Source organism: Adiantum capillus-veneris, chromosome 26 (assembly GCF_014529385.1).
Source record: "Adiantum capillus-veneris isolate H3 chromosome 26, ASM1452938v2, whole genome shotgun sequence".
NCBI lineage: Eukaryota > Viridiplantae > Streptophyta > Polypodiopsida > Polypodiales > Pteridaceae > Adiantum > Adiantum capillus-veneris.
In genome coordinates, this window is record NC_140956.1 from 26806672 (window position 1) to 26828170 (window position 21499).

Consider the following 21499-nt stretch of genomic DNA (forward strand, 5'->3'; position numbering starts at 1 on the left):
CATGGTTGATGTGCTACCCCACATACTCCATCAATTACTTTACCAAATTGGGCAGCACTCCAACCACTAGATGTAAGACTTTTGTGTGTTGTGTCTATGATGCAAACACCAACACGAATTTTAGAGCTATCCTCACTGCAGAGAAACTCAATGCCTTCCAAATTCTTTCCAACACACTTGATTGTCCATGGTAAAATGAGATGAAAACTAGAAGTGTCATTCTTTTGTGCAATGATCCACTACACATATCCCCTAGTGATCTCAGGAATTGGCTCTTTCTCCTTTCCTTTTTGTAGTAGGAGATTTAGCCATTGTGTACAACTCGTGAAGAGAGATTTGTAAATCTCATCTGTAATGTTATAATGAGACTTACATTTAACCCATGAAGTAACTGCTATTGCTGATGGATATATCTCTTTAAATCCCATCAACATTTGAGGCTCAAAAACCCTGGTCTTCTTTAAGACCATTGCACGTGCAGTGAGGTCGAGCATGCCCGCTTGTTCACGTGGTTGCTTCACTAAGCAAATCTTCTCATCTACCAGCTCTTGTTGTAGTAGCTTGACATCATTATCTTCTAAACCATCTAGGCATCTAATAGGCATCTAAAGGTTGTTATGCTTGGTTGTCGCCCACGAGAAGTTGATGTCTGATGCTTCTCCAAGATGTGTATCCACTGATCATAGATTTCATCATCGTACATGACCATGTGTGCTTCTTTGTTGGCAAATGATTTATGGTTGAACACGATGTTCGCCACATTTACAAAGGCCTTCAAAATAAAGAAAAGAAAATTAACTTTATTTCAAGACATATTTGTAACAAAAACAAGCATAGGGAAGTGGAACTTACATCCCAACCTGCTCGACTTGGATGACCGACAGGAACACCTGCCTTGGGTTTTGTTGGTTTAGAATATGCAAGCCATTGACTACGGCCATGCTTCAAGACCTCCACATAAGGCTGGTGTTTCATTGCTATTATTCTATCCATGTTCTCCATTCTGGAAATTTGAACAGCAACCTCTTTTGGAGCGTCTACCACTATCCTTGCAGTTCTAAACTTGTAGAACTTTTTTCTCAAAGCATACTTAGTGCTGTTGTTACGCAAAAAAGCTCTAGCTGCTATGATGGAATGCTGACCAGCTAGAATCCAGTAGTGGTAGTTGATAGCTTGTCTCCATGCACTTCAGCTGTTTGTAAAGGCATTTTTGTAATTGGGTTATACGGCATCAAGTCTGCTGCACTGGAGACTGGCCTAGAGTGCCCTGCAAATTGGTTCAAGAGATATTTCACATATACATCTAACAATGGTCTGCATCTATAGCCTTCTGGTGCAAGGTTGCATTGATCAACTGGGATCAATTGGGTAAATTGTACACCAAATTTAAATTGTGGTCAATTCCGACGTATCCATCTAGACCACTCTTAGAAGTTTTGGCAACTTCTTTATCAAGATCTTTTTCTTTGGGCTGTATAATAGAGTCCAACACAGCTAAGGATGCTGAGTCCACAACCACTGCCACTGAGGGGGTTCCAACTGTTAGGGTTGCAAGTCCACTAGAATCTCCTGCTTCTTGAGTTTTTAAGGGTATAACTGAAAGATTTTCTTCGGCCACATTTCCACTATTTTCTCCAAGTGAGGGAGTTTGACTCTCCTTGAGCGTCTCAGATTGATTTGTTGTACCTGTGTCTTCATTCTTTCGCTTCTTATTCTTCTTTGTGCTGCTCAATTTACCTAAATATTGATTGAATTTCTTAAAGCCCTCAATATAAAAGTCTATAAAGTTCTCACTTGGAGTCTCATCTTGAAGCTCCACCCACCCTTCTTTTGTCATTGTCACTCCTTCATAATCAACCTTCACCAATTTTTGAGCAAAGGCCACAGGCTCCAACAAGTAGGAGTCACCATTGAGTAGTTTTACTCCAAGGCATGGAGACATTTCAAGATCTGAACAATCTTTCTTTATCTCCTTGACAATACCACGGTCCTTGAAGGGCAATTGCTCTTTATCTTGAAAGAACAAGTGGAATTTCTCATCACTTCCACCATTTGGTAAGTGAAAATCTAGATACCAAGAACTTGGTGTTGAGCCTGTTGCATCAACTGACTTTGACTTTCTTTTCTGAGACATTTTCTGTAAAAAGAATGACATGTATTTAGACAAGATGGATATTATTACATACATATGGACCTAAGGCCATAGAGTCACCTCTATGTTAAACCATGTGGTCCTAGGTCCAAAGGGTGCCAACAAAATGGTTCTACAAGTGTACCTAGGCCACTCTATGGTAGTGTGATCACATGTTCCCTTATGACATTAGAGGATCCTCAAAGAAGTATCCCTTGAATGGCCTAAATACCCCTTTAGAGCCTCTACACCAACACCATATGGAAATCTGTGGCCTGAAGGCCATAGGGTCCCCTGCATGCTAGTAAGAACCTCTCTATGCTCTACATTGGCATCCTATGGCCACAAGGTGGCCACAATGTTTTAAATAAACACTTCATGAATGTTTTCTTGTAACCTATGACCCTAGGGCCATATGGTGCTCTCCATGCAAGTAAAAATCACTATTTTCTCTATATTGAGGAGACCTTGTGGGATGAAGTCCATAGGGTCCCCTCTATGCTAGTAAGAACCTCTGTTTACTCTATAATGGCACCCTATGTCTTGAAGATCATAGGGTTCCCTCTATGCTACTAAGAATCTCTTTGTGCTCTATGCTCTATCGTCTATGATCTATGATCTATATTGACTTCCTATGGCCCCAAGACCGCAAGGTTCCCTCATCGTTTCCAAAAACACCTCATTGTCTAGGGCCATAGGTCTCTATGCTGATATAAAGCACCATGCTCTATATTAGCTCCCTAAGACCTGAAGGCCATAGGGTTGGCCTCAAGGGCCCCAAGGGTGCTCTGTATGCCAATGAAAAATAGTATTCGCTCTATATTGAGAAGACCTTGTGGGTTGAAGGCCATAGGAACCCTTCTATGATGGATTTTTGACAACCAATGCCCCTAGGTCAGGATGTTCTTTATGCTAGTAAAAACACTATTTGCTCTATATTGGCACCATGTAACTTGAAAGCCATATGGTCCCCTATATTCTAGTAAGAGTCTCTCCATGCTCTATATTGGCACCCTTTGGCCTGAAGGCAATAGGGTCCGATCTTTGCTAGTAAGAACCGATCTATGCTCTATATTGGCACCCTATGGTCTTCAGACCATAGGGTCCCCTGTATGCTAGTAAGAACTTCTCGATGCTCTACACATCCGATGACCCCAAGGCCACAAGTTGCCCTCTATGTTTTGAAGAAACCCTTCATGAGGGTTTTTTGGCAACCTATGGACCCAGGGCCATAGGGTGCTCTCTATGCCATTGAACAATCCTCATTGTTTTGGTACCCTATGGCCCGAGGTATAAAGCACTATTTGGTCTCTCTATGCTAGTAAGAACTGATCTTTGTTCTATATTGGCACCCTTTGGCCTGAAGACCATAGGGTCCGCTTTGTGCTAGTAAGAACCGATCTATTCTCTATATTCCCTATATTCAGGCCATAGGGTCCCCTGTATGTTAGTAAGAACCTCTCTATGCTCTACACATACTATGACCCCAAGGGCACAAGGTGCCCTCTATGTTTTGAAGAAACCCTTCATGATGGTTTTTTGGCAACCTATGGACCCAGGGCCATAGGGTGCTCTCTATGCTAGTAAAACCACTATTTGCTCTATATCCTGGAGACTTTGTGGGCTGAAGGCCATAGGTTCCCCTCTATGCTAGTGAGAACCTCTGGTTTCTCTACGTTGACACCCTGTGGCCTGAAGGCCATAGGGTTCCTTGTATGCTAGTAAGAAGCTCTCTATGCTCTATGCTCTATGCTCTATATTGACATCCTATGGCCCCATGTATAAAGCACTATTTGGTATCTCTATGTTAGTAAGAACTGATCTATGCTCTATATTGGCACCCTATGGCCTGAAGTCCATAGGGTCCCCCCTATGCTAGTAAGTAACTCTCTATGTTATACACATCCTATATGTTTTGAAGAAACCCTTCATGAGGGTTTTTTGGCAACCCATGGACCCAGGGCCATAGGATTCTCTCTATGCGATTGAGGAGACCTTGTGGGCTGAAGGCCATAGGGTCCCCTCTATGCTAGTAAGAACCTCTGTTTTCTCTATGTTGACACCCTATGACCTGAAGGCCATAGGGTTCCCTCTATGATAGTAAGAAGCTCTCTATGCTCTATGCTCTATATTGACATCCTATGGCCACAAGGTGCCCTCATAGTTTTGTAAAAACCCTCATTGTTTTGGCACATTATGCTCCCAAGTATAAAGCATTATTTGGTCTCTCTATGCTAGCAAGAACCGATCTATGCTCTATATTGGGACCCTATGGCGTTCAGGCCATAGGGTTCTATGTATGCTAGTAAGAACCTCTCTGTGCTCTACACATCTTATGACCCTAAGGGCACAAGGTGCCTTGTATGTTTTAAAGAGAGACCCTTCATGAGGGTTTTTTTTGGCAACCTATGGACCGAGGGCCATAGGGTGCTCTATATGCCAGTAAAAAACACTATTGCTCCATATTGATGAGACCTTGTGGGCTGAAGGCCATAGGGTCCCCTCTCTTCTAGAACCTCTGTTTTCTCTATATTGACACCTTGTGGCTTGAAGGCCATAGGGTTCCCTCTATGGTAGTAAGAAGCTCTCTATGCTCTATGCTATAAATTGACATCCTGTGGCCCCAAGGCCACAAGGTGCCCTCATTGTTTTGAAAAAACCCTCATTGTTTTGACACCTTAAGGCCCCATGTATAAAGCACTATTTGGTCTCTCTATGCTAGTAAGAACCGATCTATGCTCCATATTGGGAGCCTGTAGCCTTCAAGCCATAGAGTCCCCTGTATTCTTGTAAGAACCTCTCTATGCTCTACACATCTTAAAGAAACCATTCATGATAGTTTTTTGGCAACCTATGGACCCAAGTCCATAGGGTGCTCTCTATGCCAGTAAAAAACACTATTTTCTCTATATTGAGGAGACCTTGTGGGCTGAAGGCCATAGGGTCCCCTCTATGCTAGTAAGAATCTCTGTTATCTCTATATTGACACCCTATGGCCTAAAGGCCATAGGGTTCCCTCTATGGTAGTAAGAAGCTATGTATGCTCTTTGCTCTATGCTCTACATAGAGATCCTATGGCCCGAAGGCCACAAGGTGCCCTCATTGTTTCAGATGGAAAGTTTGTATGTTGTGAGATCTTGTGGCCCTAGGGCCATAGGGTGGCGATGTATAAGCTCAAGGGCCATACATTTCCTATGTTCCATTTGGAAATCATATGGCCCTAGGGTCATGGGTTGGCAATGTATAAGCTCAAGGGCCATAGGGTGCCACATGTTCCATATAGAGATCCTATGGCCCTAGGGCCATAGGATCTCTTTATGGCCCTAGGGCCATAGGGTGCCACATGTTCCATATAGAGATCCTATGGCCCTAGGGCCATGGGGCTGCATTGATATCTTGGCCACCTTTGACATCGTGGCCATAGGTTGTCTTTTTGTATGTTTTGAAGTCTTGTGGCCCTAGGGCCATAGGGTGTCAATGCTCACACCCTTGGGCTTAGGGCCATAGGTTGTCTTTTTGTATGTTTTGAAGTCTTGTGGCCCTAGATCCATAGGGTGTCAATGCTCACACCCTTGGGCTTAGGGCCATAGGTTGTCTTTTTGTATGTTTTTTAGTCTTGTGGCCCTAGGGCCATAGGGTGTCAATGTATAAGCTCAAGGGCCATACGTTGCCCTATGTTCCATTTGGAAATCCTATAGCCCTAGGGTCATGGGGTTGCAATGTATAAGCTCAAGGGCCATACATTGTCGTATGTTTCATTTGGAGATCTTATGGCCCTAGGGTCATGGGGTACCATAGGATGTATATATACTTGACATGAAACTCCGTGAGGTGATCTTGAGGACAACCCTATGGCCTTCAGGCCTTAGGGAGCTAATATAGAGCAAATATGCTTTATACCGGCATAGAGAGGTATGGCCCTGGGGCCATAGGAAAACAATGAGGGTGCCTTATGGTCTAGGGGCCATAGGAAGTCAATATAGATCATAGAGCATATACGATAGAGCATAGAGCACAAAGAGATTCTTAGTAGCATAGAGGGAACCCTATGACCTTCAAGCCACAAGGTGCTTCTCATGAAACACCCACATACATACTTGTTATGCTTCATGCTACGTAAATCAATATACTCTGCAAGCGGTTTGTTTAACAATTATTCTTGCAATCTTCTTGCAAGTATGGCTAATTTCAATCATGGCGATAGAGTGTGCATGTTTGTAGCGACACAAAAGGTTGCCATTGGGACTGTATTTGAAATAAATCCAAGTGCATATTGTTATGGAATGCTTATTGAGGAAGGCAATGTATTGGTGTCAGTTGATTTGTGTTTTGAAAGAAAGCACTCATCCCTTTTCCAACAATGGATGCATTGACGGCGGGAGATGCTTTTCATAGTATTGTGAAATGGAGTAGTGGGTTGTTGCAGCATATAAATGAGATGCAGTACAAAGGGGCTTCTATGCATGAGGCTGACAAAGCAGGAGGAGCATTGGATGCACAATGTAATGGAATGAGCTACAGAGAGGTTTGGAAGGATAAGAGGGTTCAACTTTGGGATGAAAGCAAAACACATGTAGTAGCCGAAGGGGTTGTCATGTACGTGTGTCCGTTTGACTCTGTAAACTTTGGTGAGCTAGGTGAAGATAACATTGGTATTGGTATCGAAACATCATATGCAGATGAGGCTACTATTTCTGCAGAAGCTAGTGTATGCAGCATTAATCTAGTTTGTTGGCCTATCAAGAGAGTGACAACTATGGATGGAAAAGAATTGTTATGCTATGAGGATCTACATGCTATGCATGCGTTACAAGACATATGCATTGAATCAGATTATTTGGTAGAGCCTATTTCAAAAAAGCGGAAATATTGCTTTGTAAATAGGAAGCCAAAAATGTCAGTGAAAGCTTCCAAGAGATCCAATCAAGCATCTCTAGCATCTGTCCAGCTTGTTTCAACCATAGATTGTTGTTCCAAAAGGTGTTGTCAATATGCCAATCGAGATAAGGTCATGGCTATGTGCAATGAATTTGGGGACAGAGTTTGCAAAATAGAACAAACTATGTGTATGATACAATGTTGACTGCATGGCGTGAGAACAAAACAACTACAAAGACATGCTATGTGTTTTCTTTTAATGGCAGTGATGTTTGTAGTAGAGCTTGGTACGAAATTCATGGCATTCCAAAAACTTCATTTTATCGTTACCGTGAACATTTTGAGAATGGGGTTAGACGCTCAGTGCATGGTAATGATGGTGTCATGAGAAAAGGAAGAGACCATACAGAAATGGGAAGGGCATTGATGCGCTCTTTTGTTGATGAAAACTCGGAGAGAATGCCACATAAGAGTAGAACCATGGAAGATGGTACTAGGGAAACTTTGTTTGCAATACCAAACACGTACAAGCAAGTAGACATTTTACATGATGTCAATAAAACACTTGACAGCATGAGTCTCAAGCCAATGTCTAGCACGACATTCAATAGGATTTGGAATACACAGTTTGCTAATGTGACATTGTAAAAAACAAGTGAGTTCTCCAAATGTGTTGTGTGTAGTCGGATAAAGTCTCAACTAGAGTCAACAAAGGATGACGAGATGATTGCACGTTTGAAGGATGAACTTCGAATTCACATGTTGCAACAACAAAGTTGTAGGAATGTGTACTACACTTGGTGTAAGTTCTCCCAGTTGCAAAAGGATAAGATTTATGCATTATACATGATAAAATGGATCAAAAAAGACAGAAATACCTAGGTTGTGTGTGAACTCAAAAGATTATGCGAATGCATATCAATTGCAAGTATCATTAACAGGTATGATAACACATGGACATGGTCATGGAATGTATGGTCACTTCTCACTTAATGGTCTATGGACTTCAGATCCCAATGCTACAATTGGTTCCCTTGCATTATGCTTACAGAATCTGGAAAGAACAGAAAACCATGGACAAGGAGATTTATGCCATGACGGTATGCCACGCAGGAATGTAACATTAGTCAATGCATTGAACTCAAGGAGAGCTCTAGACCTCCAAAACAAAATGAAGCAAGAGCGTGAGAGGAATGCATCAACAATGACACCACCGTTGGCCATCCAGGGATGTAATGAAGAGATTGTACACATACAATCAACTTCCTCTCAATGTGTTGTGGATACCATATCCACTCCTGTATTTCAAAAATTGCATGAGAATCTTTTGCTACAGCTAGATAATTGTGCAGGAGAGATAAAAATCGATATTTGTTTGCATACTTATCCTTGTTAGTAGCAAAAGGAGTTTTCAAAACCGTGCATTTGGGATTCTTAATGGTGGGTCATACACATGAGGACATAGATGCAATGTTTAGTAGGTTCTCAGAAAGATTGCAAACAGGAATGACATTCACTTTTCCACATCTGATGGAACATTTTCAAAAATGTGAAAGCTCAGCTCCAGCACCATTTTTTATGACACAAGTTCCCGACTTTAAATCCTTTGTGCAAGGGTACATGTGTGATGGACAAGATGCTCTAGTCGGACACTCTAAGCCACTTCAATTTCGTTTCTATATGCAAGGTGAAGTCCCAGTAATGCACTAAAAAATTCATCCCAAATCACCCAATTGGATGCCAAAGGAGTCCGGAATTGAGTTGTGGAAAAAAGATGACCAGGGAAAACCAAAATTACCAACAGGCTGTCCAGATGTGGTACCTATAGCAGACTATGTGAGAGATAGTCCTCTTGTTATTCAAGGGATTAAGTCATATCTTGAATTTTGGAAAAGATGTTCTCTATTAAAGGGAAAGGACCATGACTCCACAAAATACATGGAGCCTGCTATCACTTATTGGCAAAACATAATCAATGAGCTTGAACAACCAACCAATAAACACGTTGGTCAATATACAAAATTTTGCCCAAAGACTGTAGGGAGTCATAGAATGCAAGAGATAGAGGAAGAAAGAGATGAGTTTCAATGATATGAAGAATTGAATGATCACTATGTTGGTCCTCAAAGTGCAAGGCCACAAGAGGCCTTTAGGCCTCAAATTGATGTAAGAAAAGGGGATCTTGTTCTTGTGAGACCCGCAGATCCTGAATATCCAATATGGCTAGGAGTGGCAGAGTCAAACGTTGATGTAGACAAATCATCTCCTAACTACAAGAAAGTTTTGATTCAGTATTGGGCACCAAAACATCGAAAACGAAATCCCACAATCCAAGAACAATATGAGGATTGTTGGAAAAAGAGTTGGTGTTGCAATCTTGCTGACCCAAAGCGCTGGGAGTGTGTTGATACAGTTGTATGGTCATGGACTCCAAGGGGTGGAAGAATTGCGGAAACAATCAAGATCCCATCAAATGTCATGGAGAAGGCATAGGCTAGCTTAATAGTAGAAATTGAATAGCATTTCATATCTTGCTCATTGTTTTATTTCCCCAGCTTATGTATGATTTTATGAAGTATTTTTAAACACCCACATAAAAATAAAAATTCTAAAAGGTGTTTCTCAACACCACCATTTTCTTGGGAATCTATCTCTTTTATGACGTGTTTTGAAACACCCACATAAAAATAAAAATTTTAAAAGGTGTTTCTCAACACCACCATTTTCTTGAGAATCTATCTCTTTTATGAAGTGTTTTGAAACACCCACATAAAAATAAAAAATTTAAAAGGTGTTTCTCAACACCACCGTTTTCTTGAGAATCTATCTCTTTGTCACATTCCCAAATTAAATGAAAATTTCCCAAATTTAACACTAGAAAGGTAACAGGACACTTTTATGTCCTTGGACACCTTTGTGTCCTGCTAAGTGACCATTTTGCTTGAATTATTTGAAGAGTATGAAAATGATTTTCTAGGTGCTATATATCCACAAAGTTTCCTTATGAGCTGAAAAAAACTTAGCATTTTTTTTGGAGTATCGATCTCACCATTAACCTTACTCTTGCACAACATTTTTGAACCTAAACTGTGTAAAAAAACGGGTCCTGTTTTTGGTTTTTTTTTAATTTTTGGCAACTATACCACTCTAGACTTCATGTTGAGGCGGTCCGGGGCGGGCAACAAGAAGAGCAACCTCTAGACACCCTTCAAGGCTCCCGTGCTGCTCAATGGGGCTAGGGCACAACACAACACAAACCAAAACAACAAACCCACAACCAAATCTCAACTACACAAGGGGCACCACCTAGTTTAAGAGCAAACTAGGACGCAAAAGAGGAGAATCGTTAGAGCAACCCACAAACAAGCAAGGAATTTACACTAACCCTAACACCAATGGAACACTCTAACACACTAAAACATGAGAGAGAGAGAGAGAGAGAGGGAGAGAGAGATGGTGCTCGGGCTGCTTTGAAGTGTATCGTTAATGATCAAGCAAACATAAATATATACATGTAAGAAAGAGAGAGGGAGAGAGAGATGGTGCTCGGGCTGCTTTGAAGTGTATCGTTAATGATCAAGCAAACATAAATATATACATGTAAGAAAGAGAGAGAAAGGGGGAGGGGGTGCTTGTTGCATTAATACCTTCTTACAAATCTGTCATGACAAATCAAAGTGAGATTAGTATGTGTTCAACATAGCTTGCGTAAATTTCACCACAACACATCACAAGAAAAGCCACCCCAATCACTGTCTTAAAGCCAAGGGAGTCCTCTCCACCCTGTCGCCCTCTTACAGTATGTGGGATTTATGGCTAGATTGATGACAACACTAGAGACAAGCTATCAAGAACTTAACAAAAAACACCAAGACACTTACGCATCATTGTTGTCCATTACTTCACGTTGGAAGGGAGACAAAGTATCCAAGCTTAGTCCAAATCCACCCTCCTTGATTCAGCAAATGTTGGGCTTACACTAGTAGGAGAAATGATAGATTTCCTACTCTCAATTGAATGATCACTCTCTCTCTTACAATGGCATAGAGTTCCCTTGCTAATCCCCTATTACAACACATGCACATGCATAAGACAATGAGCTTCCACTCAAGAGCTCCTTCTAGAGAGGTTGAGCTTGGCTTCTCAAGCTATAGCATAGTGCTCTTGCTTATGGCTCTCCCTTTTTGTGCTAGCTACACCCTCCTTTTATAGCAATTTTGAAGGCTAGGGTTACTCCTCTAACCATGGTTGGGTTAGATTTTCAGCAATTTATCTAATTTCTTTTCCTTGGAATTATCAAGAAGTTGGTGGGGAAAGAGAGAGGAGAGAAATGGAGGTGATAGGACTTTTCATAGTGGGTTAGTGTTAGTAGAGTTAGTATTAATTTACAAATGGAATTGGATATTTACAGTGGGAGTATCCATGTAGGATACAAATAAGGAAGAAAAACTCTTAAGAGGTAAGAAAAGGTGGATTTCTTACAAGGTTGATGGTCCAAGTGTCTTGAGTAGGGCCAATTTTGACGCTTGTTGACGGTCCACTAGCATTGACGGTACATTTTTTCTCCACTCTTGACCTTCCTTGAGAGACAAGGTAATTGAAGCTGAGTAATCAACCACCATGATGCTGTCTTTTAAGAGAAGAGGCTGAATTTTGTGGTTTTTTTGAAAGATATGGGTAAATTGGAGGAGGAAAAATGAGACTAGGTGGTCAATTTTGGAATGGAATTGTGTGTGGGAGGTATGAGTTCACCATGGTTTCTCTTATTCTTCAAGGTTGAGGAGAAGGTGAGTAGGGTGCAGAGAGGAGTGGTGAGAGAGGTGGGGATGATGAGTGGAGAAGTGTGTGTGAAAGAGGAAAATGATAAAGTGGAAGAGAGAGTGTGGCTGCATAGCATGGGAAAACTGGGGTCCACTAATAAAATCATAGCTCACAGCTCGTAGCTCAAAAAAATATGAAAACATTTGAGGCAAAAGTTCAGCCCACGAGCTACAACTTTTGTTTGTATCACCTTTTCAAATTCGGAGAGCAAGTGAACTTTAAAAATTCAGCAAAATCGACCGTTTTTTTCCACTGCACAAGGTCCTTGTGGGGTCCTTCTTTGGATGATTCTTTTGAATACCTCCAAGAGTGAGCCCTCCATAGTGCATGTATGCATGCCACCTACCCTTGACCTTATTTGGTAGGTCTATAATTGAAGATATTGTTGAGATTATGATAAGTGAATAGTACAACTAAGAAAATCAAATATTGAGGGGTCTAAAAAATATGTACATGTCAAATATAAAGAATATAAGTGGAAAAAAATATAAAGGGGTCAAAAGAAATCTCTCTCATTATGAGGCTACCATAAAAAGATAAATATTTTTGGTGTTCTAATTTTTTAGAAAAAAAAACAAAATAGATGTAGGAAGGGAAAAATCACAATAGTGAAAAAATATACACATAAATAAAACTAGTTTTTTTGGATTTTTGTTGGGGTGGAGTTACACCAAATATAAGAGAAGCTTACATGAAAATATTTCTACATGGAATAAAGAGTATGAAAAATGGTAAGAAAAATTGTGGTAATGGTGAGGCAATGTACAGAGCATAAATAACACACACCTAGGTAGAAATATTTAAATAAATACCAAAATAATTATGAAAAAATTCTTTTATTTAGGCCCTATATACAAAGAAATATTTACACACAAAGAGGCCATAATATACTTTTATTTTTTATTTTATTTTTATTTTTTTGGCTCAACTAGCCCAATGACTAGCTAATTGAGGGTTTTTTTAAGAAGATATGGGAAAAGTCCCGTGACTCACGCACGCCTATGTACAGTGAAATGGTAGGGATAGCCACAGTGTTTGGGTGATTTTGGTAGGGTGAGATAACTCACTGTGGCAATTACAAAGAGCCGAAAAACGACTATCAATGTTTGTGACGTTTAGATGGCTAGAGGTTAGGCCTTCATAGTTCTGAACATGTTTTTATGCTTGTAGGGAGAGCTAAGTGTTAAAATTAAAAGTTATGACCAATTCACAAGAATTGCATAATCCTATTTTTTGGCCAAAATTAGCACTTTTATGATTTTTTTGGTGGCTTTCTTGATATCCAAATTCAATTTTGATTGTGTAAGTGTATTGTATAACATAAATCTAATCTTCCTTGAGTTTTGGGGGACCTAATATTCTATATAGCATAGTATATGATGATGGTTGAGTTTTTTGATTGCTGAAGAATACGATACATTTTAGAGTAGCAAGTATAACTTTCTCAATATTGCTAGTTTCTTAGGCCAATTGTGTGTATTTTGTAGGTAGTAACCATATCTAATCATAGACTACAAACTTGGCTAGATATTGAGTAGTTTCTATGGGTTTCTAGAGGTCATAATGCTAAACCCAGTTTTTTCATGTTTGCTGTATTTAGCACTTTATCATTGCCCCCAAGGTTCCAATTGTAAGAGATCCATTATCCTTTTGACATGCTCCATGGCTCCTTTTGAATCCAAAGGCCCAAAGGGAACTAAGAAAACATGTATATAGTATCTGTATTGAGCGTGACCATAGAAACTTTGATGATAGGTTCGCAGAATGGCAAAAATGCAGCTTTTTTGTACCTATTTTTTTTGCCCCAAAAAAAAATAGTGAGGTAAAAGCAACCATATTTTTTGGTCACCAACCCATTGAAGTTAACAGGGCATTTTATCTCATGTCCTACAAAAATACCCACTCTTATTTATATGCAATCAACCTTAAGAAATTGTTGTTTTGGGCAAAATGCACTGGTCCATCAACTTGGGAGGCTTGTAGCGACCAAGGGATGAGAAAAATTACAAGTTTCTCATTTTTTTCCATATGTAGTAGTTATTGAACTATAAGCTCATGAAAGGATTTTTCAAAATGAGTGGATCTACTATGGTTTTGGAATTTTTTCCCAAAAACTTGAAAGGACACTTTTATGTCCTGTTAGGTTACCATTCTAGTGTTAATGGGAAATAGGAATCCATAGGCATTGAAATTAGTCCCAAAGTTGTGGGATTTTCCCATTTCATCTAAAATGTTGTTAGACCATGGTTACATGCAGTGGGAGCTATTCAAGATTGGAGACGTGGTACAATTAGCCTCTATGGAAAGACAGGTGCCAAGAAGCTATATAATATGGACACAAGGAAACGATTGGAGGAGCTTTATGAAGATGAGGATGAGTCTAGTGATGAAGACTATTCCACACTGACTGATGAGGATAGTGATAGTACTACCAGCAGTGATGATGATGTTGATGTTGCATTTGTTTTGATGGACAAAGAAATCCAGGAGTCTAGTTTAGTCACATTTGCAAATGAGGTTTAAGATGACAGTGAAGGGCCTTATGAAGTGATTGAAGGTCTGATGCAAACCAAGGTTGAATTGTCAAAGAAGTAGGAATTGTTGACACAAATGATCAATGGAGACCTCTCAACTATGGATAAGGAGATATATTTGCACATGCTAGCTAGTTTTCCTGACTCAAATGATCAATGGAGACCTCTCAACTATGGAGAAGGAGATATATTTGCACATGCTGGCTAGTTTTCCTGATTTGTTCATTACTTCATATGAAGAGATTAGAGGGTTAGGGCAAAGAGATGCATATAGAGATGAAAGAAGGTGCTAACCCTGTGCAGCAATGGCTAAGAAGGATGGGTCAAGAGCAAATGGAAGCCTTGTGGGAAGAGGTGGACAAGTTATTGAAGGCAGGGTTCATAATCCCTCTGGGGACCACAGAATGGGTAAGTCGAGTAGTAGTCAGCCCAAAGAAGGATGGAAAGTGGAGGATTTGTGTAGATTTTAAACCCTTAAATGCAGCCACTAAGAAGAACCCATATCCTCTTCCATTCATCGATCAGATCTTGGATTCAGTGGCAGGTTATGAGAGGTACAATGTGTGTGATGGTTTTTCAAGCTATTTTCAATTGACAATTGCTCTTAAAAACCGAACAAAGACAACTTTCATTATGCCATGGGGTTGCTATTGCTACACGGTATTTCCATTTGGGTTTTTATGGACGACTTTTGTGTCTACAGCAGTAGGGTTGAACACCATGAGAAGCTACAAATGGTATTAGCTCGATATGATGAATGTGGAGGACAACTAAATCCAAAGAAATGTCATTTAGCACAACCAAGGGTGAAGTTATTGGGCCATATGGTGTCAGAAAATGGGATTGAGGCGGATCCAGACAAGGTTAAGTCTATTATTCTTCTTCCATCACCTACGAGTACGAAGCAATTGACAACCTTTATACACAAAGTGAAGTACATTGCATGGTTTATTCCATTGTCTTTGCAGCTCCTTTATCCATTACAACAAGTGGAAAATCATGATCCATTGCAATGGGATGACAAGTGTGAAGAAGTGTTTCAAGAGGTGAAAGAGGTGTTAGGGGGGTTGTCAGCCATGCAGGCTCCTGATTGGCAGGAAGTGTTTTATGTAAATCAATCAGTAGGGGATGATGCCATTGGAGCCATGCTATTGCAAAAGGGGAAGGGCAGCCATTATTTGAGGCCAGTGTATTGTGCAAACCAAGTGAAGTTGGTAGCAAAGAGAAAATTCTCGGAAGTAGAGCTAGTAATGGCCAGTGTAATATTTTCTTGTGGACGATTTCGTCATTACTTGCTACCACGACCCTTTGTTTTCTTGACGAGTTATGCCTTTTTTCCACATTTAATTAATGGCACAAACATGTCAAATGTGGTGAAGAAATGGGTAATTGAGCTGTAAGAGTTTGAGTTCTCTTTTCTAGTGGAAGAGAGTACAAGAGCTACCCTAGCCGATTTGTTGACCTACAACGAGAATCCCCTTCTTGTTAAGGAAGAGGTGGTGAGAAAGGTAGTTGAAGAAGTGTCACATATCAGCAATGCACATGTGTTGTTCTTTGATGGATCATACAAAAAGAGCCATGATGTAGCTTCAAGGGGTATAGCACTTTATGATCCGGAGGGGAAGCTAGTTTGCAAGAGAGGGCTCAAATTGGATGCGCATAATAACAATGAGGCTGAATATGCTACTTTGGAAGCCGGACTACACATTTGTTTGAAGAATGGGATTAGAAGGTTGAGCGTAAAAGGTGATGCCTTGTTAGTTGTGAAGCAAGTGTTGGGTGTGTGGAAGAGCAAGAACACCTCATTGAAGGAAATGTGTTTCAGAATTAAAGGCCTGTTAAAAAAGTTTGAAGCATGGAGCATCAGACCCATTGAATGTGCTCTAAATGGAGAGGAGTTTTTGCTAACAGGAATCATTCCGAAAGACATTCAGAAGTCTAAGAAGTATGGTTTTGTGCGTAGAGCATACAGGTACAAACTGATTGGTGATGTCTTGTACATGAAAGGAGCTGATCTTGTGTTGGGACGCGTAGCTTGGGGGGAGGAGCTTTACAGAGTGTTGGAAGAGAATCATGAAGGCGCATGTGGCCATTTCACTCTAAAGATCACCTTGCATAAGATCTTGCAAGAGGGGTATGCATGGCCTAGTTTGCACAAGGATGTTCACCATTGGTGTAGGTCTTGCAATAGGTGTCAAGCATTTGGGAAGAGAGTGTTGAAGCTAGAGCTACGAAAAACATTATGACATTTGATGTGTTTGAAAAGTGGGGGATTGATGCAATAGGACCGTTACCTATCACAGCAGGGGCAAAAGCTATATTTTGATTGCAGTGGACTATCTCTCTAGATGGACAGAGGCTATAGCAGTAAAACAGATCACTGCAAAGGATGTGGCAAAATTTGTGTATGATGAAATATGTTGCAAGCTTGGGATGCCATTGGAGCTACTTTCAGATAAGGGCCCAGGATTTAGAGCTAAACTGCTAGATTTTTAATGCGTGAAGATGAAGATTAGGCACCAGCATACCACTCCTTATTACCCGCAGTGTAATGGCTTAAATGAAAGATTCAATGGAGAGTTAGTACAAATTCTTTCGAAAGTGACAGAGCACCAAGGAAAGAATTGGGATTTGGAATTGCCTAGTGCATTATGGGCTTAGCGTACTTCGGTGAAGACAGGTACAGGGTTTACTTCTTTTCATTTGGTATATGGAAAGGAAGCACTATTGCCTGTGGAAGTAGAGTTGCATACAGTCAAGATGTTAGAAAAGTTGTGTGGGCCGCCTAGTGATGCATTCAAACAGAGGCTCTTACAATTACAAGAGGTTCAACTGGATAGGACGAGTGCATTGGAACATTATGGGCAGATGCTTTGGCAAAGATAAATGAAAAGGTCAAAAGTAAGGGTATCAAGAAGCATGACTTCGTTTTGTGGTACAACAGTAAGCTGGAAAACACCTTCCAAAAGAAGTTTCAAATTAAGTGGGATGCCCTTTCAAGGCAGTGGAGTGTTTTCCGAATGGTACATATTAGTTAGCTAACCTGGATGGAATTCTACATAAGTCAAGGGTAAATGGATTGCGTCTTAAATTATGTCATGCCAGGTTAATGATGGTGGAGCAAGACGAGATGTCTGCAGAACAAGTAATGTCTGTGAGGGACGAAGAGACCTGTGACGCGGCGAGTCTCATATCTCTTTTTGCTATTGCTGCTGATCATGAATGATCTAGAAGGCTAGGGGATGGGCAAATTATGTCAGGAGTTTTTTGGAGCAAGGGATTGCGCATATGTACATACACATGCATGGTGCATCAAATAAAGGATTGCCCATTTTCTAGAGCCAAGTGGTTGTGTGGGGCCCACATGTGTACAGGTAGGACAACATTTACATAGTGCATCGATTTTCATTGTCACCAATATCACTGTGTTTTTTCTATAATAATGAGGCGTTGGTAGCGCGTAAAACTTCTCAAGAAAGCTATCCGTGGGCCGACGACATGAGGTAAGCAGGTGCGTCAGATGGCATGTAGTGGCGTTAGGAGGTCGAATGGGTCAATACTTGCACGTGGATAAGTACGGACACAACGTGGGTGTTTTCTTATGATAATTATGAAAAAAGGTCATCATGCGGACCATCTTTTGGGGCCAATTCACGTGGTTGCAGCATGCATTATTGGAAAAAGTTGAGTGCTAGGTGTGCGGATGGATGCAGCCGAGTGACAACTATTCACTACGAGGCCACTTTTTGGCCTGTTCGGATCCGTTTGAGGTCAACTAAAAGGCCAAGGCTGCCCAACTAAAAAAGCTAAGTGTGGGAATTGAAAAACCTGAGAGAATACCAGGAAAAACGTGGAGAGAAGAGGAAGAACACCTGCAACTGTATTTTTGCTGTTTTTGGAGCCTATTTTGGCCATAAACTGCTCATTCAAGGTCGGATTTGAGCACTTTGACATTGTAGACTGGGGTTTCTGGCCGCTCCGGACGTGATGGCGCTGTCCATTTTGTCAAATTTCTCACTGTTTTTTTGATATTTTGGCTGTGTAAGTTTCTCCTCTGAGCGAAGCCTCTTCTCAAGTTTGTGATTGTATCTGGCATATTTCATCAATACTGTGTGAGCTATTTGCCCCATTGGTGTTGGCCTAAGCTCAATTGTCTCTAAATATCAAAATTCTCCTCTTTTGAGCTCAGTTTTTTGGGTGTGTGTGTGCGTGTGTGTGTCTGTGTTGAGTGGGCAAAGGGATAGTCTCTCTCCTCTCACTCCATCGGTGTGTTCCCTGTCTCGGCCAGGTGGATTGTGTAAGCCGAGTGGTGCCTTGTTGGCGGATACGCCGCGACGGACGTTAGCACAACGAGAACTAACCTAGCAAGGATTTTCAGCTAAGGACGAAGATCGACCCGTAGGCGCGTGGAAGCAAGCATAGGGTGTCAATCTACACTCGACCGACTCTCGACTAATTCCTACAGAGGTCTCTACCCAAGGTCTAAGTTACAGCCTTCAGGACTGCATAAGAGGAGGTTTCCTACAACACTTTCAAGAGCCAAATACCTGTCAAACGTTCTTGAAACGCCACAGAACTTGAAGGAGACCCTACTAACACCAATAGGTCACTCTCAACAAGGTCCATGAACCAAAATCCCAACCCTAAACACCTGGTGCAAAATCACATAGGATGTCTGGCCAAAATTTGCAAGTCGTCGTTTCCAAAAACTAAAGTGCCTAATGTGTAGCTCTACTCAATGCGAACGCGTGGATATGTTGAAATGAAAAAACGGATAACGTATGCTCACCGAATCACCAGATGAATCTCGGGAGTCGAGCTCTCAAAACTAGACCGTACACCCGCAACGTAGGTATCGGCGTGTAGCTCTCGTCGGAGGCAACATGCAGCACTTCTCCGCACTCGATTCCGACCACCGGTGCGCGCGTAGCATCAAGATGAAACTCACACTCTCTCTTCTACACAATACGCTCACTCATAGACAGGACTTTTTAAAATTGACAAAGTTTTTTCATTAAGGTCAAAAAGTGGTATAAATACCTTACAATCTCAAACCCTAATGTTCCAATTTAACCATCCACTCAATCTAAATGTCAAAAATGGGATACAATTTGGAAACTTCTGTAAGCCCCAATATTTACAAAGGTGAAATGTCGGTTTTTCTCAATAAATGAATAATTATAAAAAATAATATTCCGTCGAGCAATCATTCTCCGTAGGGTGTGTCCATCTGCTAACACTCCCCCCCTCCTTGTTCATGTATTGTAAGCTTGCTTATGATAGCCACTTTTGGGTTTGCAATGTCTTCAAAAGTGTAGTTGTTCTTCTTTTCGGAGTACACCTTGACTTCATCTCGGCGCTTTGTCACACTATCTCCCTTGTTGGAGATATCAAGAGCGGCTGCCACCACCCTTTCTGTGATGACAATCATGGTTTCCGGCTTGCCTTGGAGATCAGTGACTCTGGCCACTCCATCTTCTTTGATAGTGGTTACAAATTCCCACACTCTTTTGATGTCAATCCCCGCTGGCAAATCTTCAAAGTAGTTATGAAGGTCCAGCTTTTCCAAATAATCTCCCGTCTTGCTTCTAAAAAATTCGTTGAGCTCCCGTGGTATCATGGGTAGCTCTACTACATTTCCTTCAGTATCTTTGAACACGCCTTGGTAGATCTTCAAATCATTGGACTCTAGCAAATCATCTTGAATCCATGTGCTGGTTGGCTTTAGGGTTCCTTCTGGGATCACAAATGGCTCTACTTCTTCCAAGTAGTCTTTTATTTGTCCTCCTCTTCTTCTTTTCAGGTGATTTTGCGGCTGCCATCGATCCTATTGCACTTAGTAGTCCGAAGTTAGCGTTTTTTCCATATCAAAATAAACTGAGTTCTAACTATCCAAATGACTTGAAAATTGAAAATAAAACTTAAAAGGAACTAGGGAAACTGTGTATGTGCTCACAGTATCATTCTGGCCAAAATTTATCATTTAGACATCCTACACGTAGGATGTCTATTTCATCAATTTTTGATGAAACTTGGCAGGTTGGTGGCCCTTGGCCTGTGCAACATGGCTATGTGATTGGAATTGGGTTTGGGCAGCATCAAAAAGTGCATTTTTGGGCAGATTCAGGCTTTAGGCTCACAAATTGGGTAGGATGTCCACAACAAGTGGCAAATGATATTCAAATGGGTTGAAAGTTGATATATAGGCTCCTTGCATCATGTTAATGGCCCTTATGAAGTCATTTCTTGCAGAGTAGGTCAAAATCATGCAAGAGACATCCTACACGTAGGATGTATTTTTCAACAAAATGACTTGAAATTGCTTCTGGGGGTAGCTCTTGGCATGTGGAACATGGCCCTGCTCTTGGATTTTGATTTGGACAAGAATTGGTGTTGGTAAGAGCATGTGTAGTGTTTTTAGGCTCAAAAAGTTCATCTTGGAGGTGTTGGGGGCCAAATGTGATGGGAATGGCTTGAAACTTGATATATGGGCTTATGAAAGTGTCATAAAGAGATCTGGAACTAAAAAATATCAGCTCGGGGCTAATTTGGTCATTTAGACATCCTACGTGTAGGATGTCTATTTCATCATTTTTCATTTGTGACCCCTCAGATAGCTTCGCAATGAGGTAATGTGCTTTGTAGCACCACTGTCGAAATACCACACATGTGAATCTGCAGCAACAACTGACAAGCATGCATCATGGACAGCAGGATTGTAAGTGCACTCTGCACTAAAAACCCATTCTGCATCAACATCAGCAACACAGTCTCCTTTCACAGAAGACTCAACAATGGCTGCATTTGTATTGGAACCAGCATTTGCAGTGGAACCACCCTCTTTCTTCTTAGCCTCTTTGGCCTTCAACTTAGGACACGACTTGATCAAGTGATCATTAGCTTTACAATAATGGCAATGCATCTTCTTTTTGCCCTTATCACCAGAATTTCCAGACAAATTGTTGCCAGCAGAGGCATTAGGAACATTATTTTTTCCACTCGCAGTAGCTCATGAGCGTATTGTGCAAGTTTCATTTGATTTGAACAAGTTTTGGTAGGTGTATGGCCCATTATTGCCTCAATGCCCTGACTTTGCGTTTTTTGATGCACATGAGGTCAATTTTTGTCCAAATGT